Source organism: Hyposmocoma kahamanoa, unplaced genomic scaffold (genome assembly GCF_003589595.1).
Source record: "Hyposmocoma kahamanoa isolate Upper Pololo Valley unplaced genomic scaffold, ASM358959v1 202, whole genome shotgun sequence".
Taxonomy (NCBI): domain Eukaryota; kingdom Metazoa; phylum Arthropoda; class Insecta; order Lepidoptera; family Cosmopterigidae; genus Hyposmocoma; species Hyposmocoma kahamanoa.
In genome coordinates this window covers 12170851-12183115 of record NW_020653726.1, presented here as the reverse complement: position 1 = coordinate 12183115, position 12265 = coordinate 12170851, and the positions used below count along the sequence as shown (strand labels likewise).

The 12265-nt window shown below is 32.1% G+C and overlaps 1 protein-coding gene across 1 annotated transcript in view; it reads left to right on the top strand.

Annotated features, from left to right (window-relative positions):
* The first annotated feature begins 1047 nt into the window (after positions 1–1047).
* Positions 1048–12265, top strand: part of LOC113227048 — a 110479-nt gene continuing 99261 nt past the window's right edge. The window contains exon 1 of the mRNA XM_026459919.1: positions 1048–1207. The gene's annotated coding sequence lies outside the window, so the exon portion shown is untranslated. The remainder of the gene's footprint in view (positions 1208–12265) is intronic.

Sequence of the window (12265 nt, the reverse complement as noted above, 5' to 3'; positions counted from 1 at the left end):
TGTTAAGAAATAGATTCCAATTGATGAACAACCAAGCTGACCCAGCATTCTATACCTGTACTGTAGCGTAAGGTGTTAATAGTGGCTAACCATTATGTAAAATATGTGACAATTTTGTATGACATATCTCACAGCCCCAGTGATAGTATTTTACGCGGTCGTTACAAATTATCGGCACTAAATTCGTGGTAATGCAAAACATTGTAAAGTCGACACCGAGGTGATAATAATTTTATTAGTCTCTTCTTTTTCCCCACAACATAATCGTTGTATTAGCTATACTATAAAACTATACAGTGGGAGATTAACGCCTAAACTAGGCATGGCTTGTAATTCAGAACACCGGGTTCCTTACCTTTGGAAATATTGGGTAACTTAATTCTTATTACAAAGAATTAGGTCATGAACTTAGTAGTCGATAATTAACCATTATTCTGTTTTCTAGTTTATATAAACCATGTAAACCTTTCAGGTGTATTTGTAAAGAGGAATATAGAAAATTGTTTCCTTTAAATTTAGTTATTCCAAATTGTAGTAAAAATTTAGAAAAAATCTTTGACTTAACTCAGAGAGTAGTAAGAAGTAAGACGTCTTAATGACATCTTAATTCAATTACAGAGTTCTTGTCATGTCAATAATTTTTTTATAAGTAAATAAATTTACAAATTTGCCCAGAAGCAAAATAGGCGCTACGACGTAGAATTACCAATACCATAATAAATATGAGCATAGTAAAGTCTTTTTAATCCACTTACAGATTCTTTAAATAAAATATTAAAATTGTATACAATTCAAACAACGATTTGTTTACAATTATCTATAACTCTTTAAGTAATTTAAGAAACCTTTGCAAATTTATATATAATTTATTGATTTATATATAGTAAAGTAAAAAACAATTGTCTTCAAAAAGAACTCTTAAAATTAATGTTCAAGTAGATACTCAGAATTTCGTTCAAGCATCAGAAGTTGCACTGAGTAACCGCCCGCGGTCGATGCGCGCGCGGGCGCGGGGCCTATCGCTCAGTGTTCTCGAGCCATCGCCCGTTCCGCCCGCGTCGCGATGCTCGCACCGCAACGCTACAGGTGCCTGTGCCTGTAAAAAAGACAAATGAATGCTAGAGCAGTAAAGTGTTCAAATTCGGAAACATGGATGGAAATTCGCGAACTTACGAGTAAATTTTGTTTACGGAACGTGTTTTGTTTGGTGAGTTTCGATGTTGATAAAAAGTTTTGAAAAGTTGCTTTTGTGTTACTTGTAATAGTTTTTTGTTCTGCATTTGTTTCTTTCTTTATTCAGTCATGTTATTTATTGACTTTACTTTACTTTATTAATTTTTAATATATGGTAATTAAGAACATGTGGCAATATATATGTTGTTAAGGTTGAATTTGCCGCGCGTTCTTATTGCGCATGATCTGCGCAAGAGGTATTTAAAGGTCTACCTATATATAAACCTAACAATGAGATACCTGATGTACGTAACAGGGTTCGAGCAAACTTTCCTATGACCTAGATTTTATATCCACAAAACGATGAACCACATTTTAGGTCGATTTTAAACTTCAATTGAAGGTTTTTACTTTCGGATAACATACGCATTTGATACGGTTGCAGCAACAGTGTAGCGTGAGCTACGACATTCTGATGCCGTAGCAACATACTACGCACGAAAGTAGCATTAGAGTCATACATCAACGGATAACAAAGCCTAAAGTGTAACGTAGAAGCAATAAAGCTTTTTTAAATGGTAAATAACATAACAAAGAGGGACAAAAGTAGTAGCGAAAATAAAAGTAAAGCTGTTTTTCCAGTAATGGGAGACAATAATGGCTGCTTTTACTAAGCTGTCGTAATGGATTGTTTCGAAACGTTTATAGAACACGTAATTAACAATATAAGTAACTACAAAATGCAACTGCAAGATAATGAGCAACTCGGTTCAGTGACCGGTAAACGAGAAAGGATGTCCAGTCTGCTCCTAATGAGCGCTATCATTGTTGGATGTCGGGCAATTTACAGTCAAGGACTATTTAGACAAGATTTGGTTGTTTGTGTCGACTATTGTAAATGGCTTTTAAATTGTTTTTTTTTGTGTAGTAGACAAATGAGACCTGGAAATTTGTACATTATTTGTAGTTCTTTCGTAATTTTCACAAATGGTTCTTTGTTTAATGGATAACATTACGTTTTCTTTATAGTAATCGGACTCTTCATGGAACTAAAAAATCCGATAAAAAGTTTTGTTTTTTGCCATAAAAATTATATGACTTTTATCACGTACCGGGATTTAATAAAAACGCCATAGATTGCAGAAGCCATTGACAATATTACATATTTAATAGCCACATTTATTGTCGTTTTATGGCATATTACGCTTACAGTGGCACTTTGCGGAGATGTAGTATTCGATGCTGATACTTTTAGAAATCGTATTTAGATTTTTGTCATCATAAAATTAAGACCATCACTTTTTATATTACAAGTTTTTATATTATATTACAAGAGCGGAGATTCCAATAATTCCAGCCCCGGTATTCACATCTTGGGTATAATAAACCTACATGTGCAAAATTACGTCTTTTTAAGAGAGAGGCTTCAGAATCTATATAATCACAAATGGCTATGGTTGATTCCAAATAACGACGAAAGTGTTGAATCAATCACTTTGAAAAAAATATACGGTAAAATTAAGGATATACACTGATTACTTTGCGGTATGAAAACACGGTTCCTAAAAATGTTCATGATAGAAAAAACACACAAACTTTGCTCGAAATTTTACAAGAAAAGCGCTGTATTCAATATGTACTTTACATACATCAATGACCTATATATATATATATATATATATATATACGAAGTAAAGCAAGTATGACTTCCGCTTGACTCAAACAAAATGAACCGTATTAGTGCGGGGAAAATTTATCTAAAAAAGATTATACGAACGAAGCTAGTCGATATTTTTTTAGTTTCATTAGAAGAGTTTACTTTTGGTTTAGTTCAATAGAAAATTTCACATACATATAATTTGTTTCATGTAAATACGAATTACATGAAACAAATTATATATATATTATTTTTATGACTTTTATGTGATAAAAGCACTTTTGACATAATTATGATCACATGTGACTTCATTATACCAAGGTTACGAATTCAAGCCTTTACTTTATGTTAATCCTTCGTATCATATTATGTTTAGAGTAGACCAACGCTGCACCAAGTCCTTTCTAAACATTTTCATTTTAAAATTCGAACCATCATCCCTGGAACGAAAAACATGTTTGGACATGTTTAGGGATTGTTCCCCATATTGATGCCAAAATACCTAAACAGAAAAGACACGTGCCTATTAATTTTATATAGGTTGCTATAAAATTATAGTTGTATGTTCGTCCTAAAATCTATAAAGTCACATTCGTGCACTTCCACATAACAATAAATCATTTTACTTCACGAATGCCACCATGTTTACAATAAAGATAAATCTGTATGCTAACACGTCATATATCAAATAGTAATAAATTAGAATATTAAAAAGAAATGTCTCTGCAGTATAATCGACGACCTTGGTGGTCTAACGGTTTACACTGTGGGCGTTGGATGCGGAGGTCCCGAGTTCGATTCCGGTTAGGATCAATTTCGTAAATGATTTTTTTCTAAATTGATTCTGGTCTGGATGTTCTGGGAAGTGTTACAGAGTGAATTTTGTTGCACTGGTATTCATAGTACAAGGAACTCCCTAGTTTGAGAGATCAAGCAATTAGCGTGGTTGTCTAGCACTCACCTAAAGGGCTCATAAATTACTTGTTTCGTGTCCATACATACAAACATAAAGAACATCAATAGATATTTTCAACTGTTTAACTTCCTTTCTCTTTTCTTCTTTTTTAATTCTTAACCTTCTTTGTGGCCATAAACAGGGTTCATTTAAAGTCGCTATGGCTTTAAAACACTGGGCTAAGTACGTATACCAAATTCTATTCTACATTTATGTTTATAAGGTTTATTGGCTTACGTCATTTAGTTACAGTACAGTACATGAAATCAAGAAACTTTTGTCTAATAATAATAATAATAATAATAATAACAAATCCATAGAATTACAATAATGTAATATTAGATATAACTTCTTACATACAATAAATAGGTAGGTAATTGAAATCCAATGTATGGACGAGTCGCAAATGCGAACGAACTATAGCAGCTATAATGTTATTAGTAGTGTCTAGCACTCTCTGTCTAAGAGAAGAAACCTTCTTTCTATGCAAACCCGTCCATACGTGCTAACAAAAACATTTCAACGATATCATAACATACAGCGAGTCCCTTTTACCAATCAGTGATCAATAATTTATTTATTGCCAATTACAATCAATTATTAATTGACCATATTTATTAATTACAAATGTTGACTACAAATGTTGATGCGAGGATTTAAACAAACAAATACGTAATAGAATAGCGATTGGACAATTTGTTGCAGAAATTTTTGTCGTTTACGCTATAAAAAAACAATATTTGAGACAGCATGTTACGGAGTAAAGCATTTTTATTGTTCTTAAGTAGCATTATAGTGCTTCATATAAGTAACACCTTACCTTATAACTTTACTTAATGGACGTTTGTGCAGTTGAATGTAAGTTAATCATTATAAAATTTTGGTCAAAGTAGAAATTATGGTTCTTTAAGTAGGTAATTTTAGGTAATTTTTTATCATACAAAGTGACGGGACGAACTAGTCGTGAGCCGGGTGGTAAGCGACACGCCTGTCTATAGGAGTGGCAGTACCACACATGGCTTTAAATCGCAAACATCTCAAAGGGCATTGCCACTGCGCCAGTCACCCCGAGACAAGTTGACAAGTCTCATGTGCCGTAATGTAATAATATGTAATTTCTTCAGCACCTTTACCCTTCAAAACCGAAATGCAGTAATGCTCACATTACCGCTTGGTGGCAGAAATAGATAAATGGCAGTACCTCACTGGACGAACTTTTTCACAAGGAGTAGAACTAAACAACTACTAATTAGGGAGTTCATAAAAATTACAGTTATGACAGCGTGGTAATATTTTCTATCATTTGTATATAATTATTAATTATAAACAAAAATAATTTTTATACTTAAGGAAATAAAAGTGGTTTACGCAATGTTGCCTAAAATATTGACTCAAACGTACTTTTTTTGTTCCTTCACGTGGTTAGTCAAACGATTTACATATTTTGAAACTCCAGTATCTTTTTAATTTTGATAGTTGGCTTATTCTTTGAAAGAAACTTTGGAAGGCTATAATGGCTACACTTTCAGTAAGTTTTTAAGAAAATAAATTTGGGTTTAGTCGAGAAAAGTGTAATTACTTTGCCAAGAGTTGACGAGGAAGTGCTGATACGCAGACTTCCGACTCTAACTGTCAAACTTTACGGTGACTGATGTTGTTTTGCTATAATATATCTAGAAGTAAGATCGAACGCTGAAGCTATTACGCGTCACAAATACTGGGAAGAAGGAAATAGACATTCAAAACCATTGGAAAAAAGTTTCTTGACGAGACAACTTAAATGAAATCAAATATGTCCCACTACTCATTGCTTTACTCCTCTAAGTGAATCCTGCTAGCCTCGTGTGTTTTGAGTAGAGAGGTTTGACTTTATTTTACGAGTATATGCAGAAGCTATGTATGACCTACAGACTTCAGTTTTGATCGGAACTAGAAGTAAGAATGTATGACATAGTGATTTGAACGTTTCATACGGGCCAGTCTTTTCGTTGATGAACTTTGACAATGGTTTCCGCAGGTCATCTACAGTATGAAAATGGCCGTAACTACTGACTTCGTGCTTCGAGTGTGGCATCACTGGTTTCATTAACGATGTTTCCCTTAATTGTTAGCGAAGAATTCAGGTCACAGTGGTCACAGAGATTCGATTCGTTGATTATTTGATTAAAAAAATCGGGACTTAATTACATATAAATATATTTTATTTACTTCGACGTTTTGAACGTGATTATGACCATGACCTTGTAGGGATCTGTAAAATTAAGTAGTATAATAAGAGCAAATAGGGCAACTCCCGCCTGTTCGGTGCGTAAATGCCTACACTTCGCTCGGAGTGTAGGGTTGTTACATTATTATTTTAGTTGAATCTACAAGTTGTAAACATAATTTGAAAAATGAAGGTGTTCATCACAGTTTTCTTGTGCTAGTTAAATGTAATAGATACTGTACTTACGTATTCATTTTTTTATGCCAGGATCGCGGGTTGGTACCTTGAGGTGTATGATTATGAAATAGAGATGAAATGCTGAACAATTCTGAATTTGAGGGCTCTTGTTCAAGATACCACAATAAACATATCTACTATTTCATGTCATTTTATAAACACTAAGCGACTGCTTCAATTCAAAACTTGCAACGACTCGCGATATGCAAGGCGAGTGCACTTTGAGATTATGAGAATGCGTGCGTCCGTACATGGACCGTGGCGGGCGTACACACATACAAGGCGTACAGCTACGCATGTATGAAGTTACCATACTTATTTCGTTATACTTTGGTGTTGGTGATGGTTTCATTTAACAATACATTCACCAGCTGCAATGTGATTTCACGTTTTGTTATAACCTGGTGAAATAAGTGTGTACATACACACACTAAACGCTACGGTTTTTACCCCAATTTCACAGCAATGGTGATTTCGATGAATTCCAGTTATTCGGCAGTTCCGTCCGCCGCATTTGGATAAGTCGTACCATGAATAATGAAACGTTTGGTCCACGTTTATTTATTTAGGGTACAACTCCAATTTAAATTAGTTAAATAAGTTTCGTAAACGTGCTTGGCCTAAGATAAGTTCAAAGTTTGTTTTTTTGGGCAAGATTGTATCCGAGTCCATTTTTTTGAAATTACGTTGCCTAATTTTTTAAGCTTGTTATTTGTTTTCACCCTAAATGATAATGATTACAAAATGGTAATACTTATTTTATTGAATGTCATTATGTTTTTATTATTGGTAATATAACTTTAATTAAATTTTTATTGAATTGATATTCAGTTATTTTTTGTGAAATTACTCCACTAGTTTGTTATAATTATTAATACAAAGATCGAAGACTCAGAAAAAATTCCTTCCATCCTGTCGGATTCTTTGGAATTGAATATCATTTCAATAAAAATTTAATTAATACAATGAATAGCGACATCTCTCGCCAGGACTGGTAGCTGTAAAGGTACTAACTGGGTGATAAATGTTTCATAGATTTCTCATAGATGTCGCTACGACTAAAAAAAAAGTCGTTGAAAAACCAAATACAAAGACACGACGCAAGCACATAGACAAAAATTCGTGAGGTCCGTTGGTTCGTTCCGTGGCTTAGTTAGTATAGCATCTGGCACGGTATGCAAGAAGACGTCGGTTCGAATCCGACCGGATGGAAGGATTTTTTTGTGAGTGTTCGATCTTTGTATTAATAATTATAATATAACTTTAATTAAAAAAAAAAAATAACTCAAAAGTTTGTATAGTGATGTGACTACTTTTATTAAACATTTGTTAAGGTTATGTAAATATTGTTAGCGGAAAGTGACTGAAATCCATTTCTTTTAATACCTATGAAGGGTACATACATGTAATACACTTTTTTAAGTCGGTTGTAAAAACCGTTTAAACCCCAGTGCAAAGATCAATAGTAAGTATACATGGAGAAATTTGTAAGATCCTGACTAAGAATGGTAGCCACGGTGAGGCAACAGAAACTGGTTCGAGTTCAGTCGGATTAAAGCATTTTTTGTATTTCTTCGATTTTTGTATCAGAAATAATAACAAATCACAATTTTGTTTTTCATAATTTATTTTTATGATACGCATTGTTCCTTCCAAAACCTTTTCTTTCTTATTGTAGCAGCAACACTAACAGAAGAAATTATCAACCAAAAGTAGAATTTTTAAAAGAACCCTCTTCTATCGCAAACTTAACTAAAATACACAAAACTGAAGTAAAAATTTTTAAATTTGTTAATGAACCAAACCAATTTTCAAATATTTCAATTAAGTAGATAAGAATAAAATAAGAAAAAACCTAAGAAAGAAGAAAGAAAGAAAAAATCGGCTTATTAAGACTTCTACAGAAGTATTAAAAAAAAATTATTAAGAATTAATTATTAAAATTATAAGCTAAAACGGATTCAACTCAGCACTCGACTGATGTAAACCTGGTTTTTAGTTGGAGCCGCTTTTCTTGATGACGGATGGCATGAAAGTAATGTGGGTTACGACTGAAATTATAACTTATAACTTAAAATTGAACTAAGTTTGAAGAGGCAAATTACTACCATTAGGAATGAAATATATGAATATATTAATGCAACTTACTAAACATTGTACAGAGACAAATGTCGATGATTTATTTATTCACTTATTTGCAAATTTTACACCTTTTTAAATTCAATCAATATTCTTAAATTACAAACTTATTTCATGTCCAACCATATTTGTATTGCAAAAACGAGCGATTCGTTCTGTGTACCGTTTAGTTTCTCGGGATTCTCTCAGAGAAAAGTTTAAGGAGACTGGTATCATGACTGTGGCATCACAATACATTTACTCAAATATTTTATATACCCGTAAAAATATACATAATTTAAATAAGAAAATAGATATCCATAATAATTATTAACCTTAGAGCTAAGTCCAAACTCATGGTACCACGATTTCGTTTAAAGTCAAAGTCAAAGTCAAAGTCAAATAGTTTATTTGCGTGTTACAGTAAGACATATAAAATACAATTTAAGTTGGTTGGTTATTGTACAAGTATCATGTAACGCCCTGTAAGGGCATAGCAAATTTACAGAGGTATAAGTTTTTATAATAAATCACAAAATGTCAATTAATAAGATACATAATAAATTAAAATACATGCTTTCAATTAATTAACTAACTAAAAATAATGTCCGAAAATTTTAACTTCCACATATTTACAAGGTATTATTTTTATTGGTAGATAAATGCCAAAAAGTTTCCATAATTGAAAAAAAAAAATAAAAAGTCAAATATATAGTACACACATATATCCATATATATATCTATATATATATATACATACATATCCGCTCCATATATCAGCTACTAATGTTATTTACTACATTAATCAATCAAATCATTATCACACATGTATTCATTAATATTGTAATAGCCTTTCCTAATTAATAGTTGTTTTAAGATATTTTCAAAATCAGTGTCTTTTACAATGTTTCTAATATTAATAGGTAAATTATTGTATAATTTTATAGTCATATAATGAGGACTTGAAGCTACTAATTTCATATTGGTTACAGTCGTTTCTAATTTGTGGAGATTTCGGTTATTTCTTTTTACGGTTGTTATTAGAGTATACAGATTTTTATGTTTTCTTACAAATCTACATGATTCAAAAATGTATATTGACGTGAGAGTGAGAATGCCGTGTTTAATAAAAAGAGGTTTGCATGATTCCATTTGATTAGCGTTTGTTAATATTCTAATACACTTCTTTTGAAGTGTGAAAATATCTTTAATGTTTGAACAATTGCCCCACAAAATTATGCCATAAGAGATTATGGAATGAGCATAAGCATAGTATGCTGACAAAGAAGTTTCAAAGTCAGTTACTCTTTTCAAATTTCGCAGAGCGTAAATGAATGACGACAACTTGCGAGCTAACGTTTGTACATGTTGCTTCCAAGTGATAGTAGAATCGATTTCAATTCCTAGTAAAGTTGCTGAAGCTATAGTTTGTAAAGGTGTATTTTTATGTGTGTACAAGATTTGTAATTCGTTTTTTTGAAAAAATCGAAATTGTATCAGCTTCGTTTTATTAATATTAAGTTGTAAATTATGGAGTTCAAGCCATGTTGTTATTTTGTCAAATATGAAATCTAATTTTTGGGATAATTCGACCATGTTACAGCAAGAAGTTATCACAGATATGTCGTCGGCAAAGAGAGTGCACTGGTCGCTCAAAATGTTTGGGAGGTCATTTATGTATACCAAAAACAATGTACAACCCAGAACACTTCCTTGGGGGATAGAGCCCTGTATAGAGACTAAACCAGATCTAATATTTTTTATTTCGCGAGTGTTAAGTTTAACCAGGTAAACGACACTTTTATGGGGAACTGTACATGTTTTTACAACAAGATTCTGGAGCATATATTAAGATTATCATTTCCTAAGTTTAAACATTATATTAAACATATTTTGTTTGAAAAGTCATATTACAAAATTGAAGACTACGTGTTAGATAAAGATGTATGGAAAGACGACATGGCTCTAGATTCCACTCTTATTTAATTCAAAGTGTATTATTCCATAGCATCTAAGTATATTTGAAAAGAGACATATCTAGAGTTTCTTGCTCGTTCTTCTCGGAGTCAGTGTAGTGAACGAGCATTAAATGTGACGTTTTCAAATATAAATTTATTTTATTTATTTATTTAACAATTTAACAATTGATTTAACAATTTATTTTACATTGGAAATGAAACTATTTTTCCGGATTTACACCGCGTATATTTATTTTTACAAACAAACCCACGTTTCGGGCCCTATACACTATATCATGGGACCAGGCCTTTTTTTTTTGACGGGGGGAAATCTTTATGGATACCCCTGAGCCTTTATGGAGCCATTATGCAGCTAATAACCTGGGGCCTACCATAACCTTTCCAAAAACAACCTTCTTTCAATGTAAGCTTAAAGTAAGCTTGTTATAATATTACTCATATTCGTACCATGACATACTTGTCTACCAAGAAATGTATTATTGCTAAAATGACTAAAAGAACGAATGATTTCCCAATATTGTCTATTCCTTAATAAGTCAATGATTCCTTACTAAAAATATAAAAGAAATAACGCTATATGAACTGTATAATGCCATCTCTTTCTTTTTTGATGTTCCGAATCGTCTTATCGTAGTATAATGTTAAAGTACTTGATGTTATTTACGTGTCAGATAATTTTAACTGCCAAAAAAAGAAAAGTATGTAATAATGAAATCTATTAAAATTACGTTGTTTTCAATTATTATTCCGCATTTTCAGGAAGAAAAATAAATAAAACAAGCTGAGCCTTGATAGTCACGTTGTGAATCGTCGTTGTGAATGTGTCGGAACTATAGTCTAGTGTCAACTGTTAGTTTCGCCAAGGAGCATATGGATGGCGCTGTCATAATTTTACGAAATAAACATCGCGTATTTTTATTTTATGAGAAATTATTTCCTCTATCCTATTAAATAAAAAATAAACAAAATATAGAAGAGATATATGTATGTAAATAAATAAGTTCAACTTAACTTTTAATCATTACAAATCAATATTAAGACAATAAAACTGAAAATAATATTGTTTCCATTGCATCCGTGTAACTATTTTAAGATTGCCAAATTTGACATAAGAGCAATATAACTTTAATGTCAAAGTCGCGTCATAGTACGAACTGAGTGAATGAATAGTCACAAGCCAATAAAACATCATAGTTTTAACATTACAAATAAGCTTACTTTAAGCGCGTTATGATACGGAAAGTCAATATAAGGTTAGAGTAATATTGTTTTAAGAGGTTGTGGTACCCGCCTGTAAAGGGCCCGAAACGTCGGTTTGTTTGCAAAAACAAATATTCGCAATTTAAAATCCGGAAAAATAGTTTCATTTCCTATGTGTAACAAACGCGAAAACCTAAGAACTCGAAATTTTTTTTACGTTACTTTAAAATTTAAGTAAATTAATACTAAAATGAGGCTATTGAAAATTATAATGACGAGTTGATTTTTTGTTGTCATTTTTCATTATAAGAACATAACTTTTAAAAGCAACGAGACGCTTGGGCTTGCCATTCGATGGAATAATATTAAAAAAAAAACCCCTAAAGTTTGACTACGCTGTACTGTAGCTTAGTCCGTAGTGTGTTGGAGTACCGAAGAGTGGCTGTTAAGGCAATTTATAAACTGGGCCCCAGAGTGTCCCAAAGCGATAAATTTGATGACATTAACATTCGAACACCGGTGCCCATAGTATATTTATGACAATGTGATTTACGTTAAAAAAACTATTTTTTATGAGAAAATAATGTCGCGATATGTAAAGGAAAAATAAAAAAAATACTGTTCTCGACTCGTCGCTATCACAAAGTCATAGGGGCAGTTTATAAGCTTCTATAATCTGATTCTTGTTGGTATTCAAATTGAGTTTAACAATGCCGTAAAACAAAAAAGAAATAGATAAA